We start from the raw sequence: 855 nt of genomic DNA, 5'->3' as shown, positions 1-855 counted from the left end.
AAATAAATAAATAAACAAAATAAAATAAAGAAGAGAAAAAAAGAAAAAAGAAAGGTAATCCTAAAGCAGTGCACATCTGCCATGCTCGGCAAGATTTGTGAAGATACCTGTAACAGGATGTGCAGTGTGTGAGGGCCTGGGCTCTGGAATCAATGGGACAGGGCTTGGAGCCCATTGTTTCTACTTCTGGCTCAGTAGCCATGGGCAATCAAATTAACCTTTCTTCACCTGAAAATTGAAGATGATAAAAGTACCTGCTGCACTGTGCTGCACTATAGATGCTAAATAAAAGTTAGCTTATATTGTATGACACACGAACACTGAAATGCACATTATTTTACATGCTTTTTTTTTTTTTTTTTGAGACAGAGTCTTGCTCTGTCACCCAGGCTGGAGCGCAGTGGCATGATCTCAGCTCACTGCAACCTCCGCCTCCTGGGCTCAAGTGATTCTCCTACCTCAGCCTCCTGAGTAGCAGGGACTACAGGTGTGCCCCACCACACACGGCTAATTTTTGTATTTTTAGTAGAGACAGGTTTCCACCATGTTGGCCAGTCTGGTCTTGAACTCCTGACCTCAGGTGATCTGCCTGGCTCGGCCTCCCAAAGTGCTGGGATTACAGATGTGAGCCACAGCACCTGGCCTTATTTTGCTTACATTTTTCAATACCTGTAAAATTATTTTTATAGAATATTGACTCAGGACTGGAATTGCTCCATTGAAAGGTATGTATGGTAACTATAGATATTGACAAAATGTCCTTTGAAAAGACTATTTCACTTTGTACTTCGACAACATTGATAGCACTGGGTATTTTCTTTTCTTTTCTTTTCTTTTTTTTTTTTTTTTTTTTTT

Source organism: Piliocolobus tephrosceles, chromosome 12 (assembly GCF_002776525.5).
Source record: "Piliocolobus tephrosceles isolate RC106 chromosome 12, ASM277652v3, whole genome shotgun sequence".
NCBI classification, from domain to species: domain Eukaryota; kingdom Metazoa; phylum Chordata; class Mammalia; order Primates; family Cercopithecidae; genus Piliocolobus; species Piliocolobus tephrosceles.
This window is presented reverse-complemented; position numbering follows the sequence as displayed.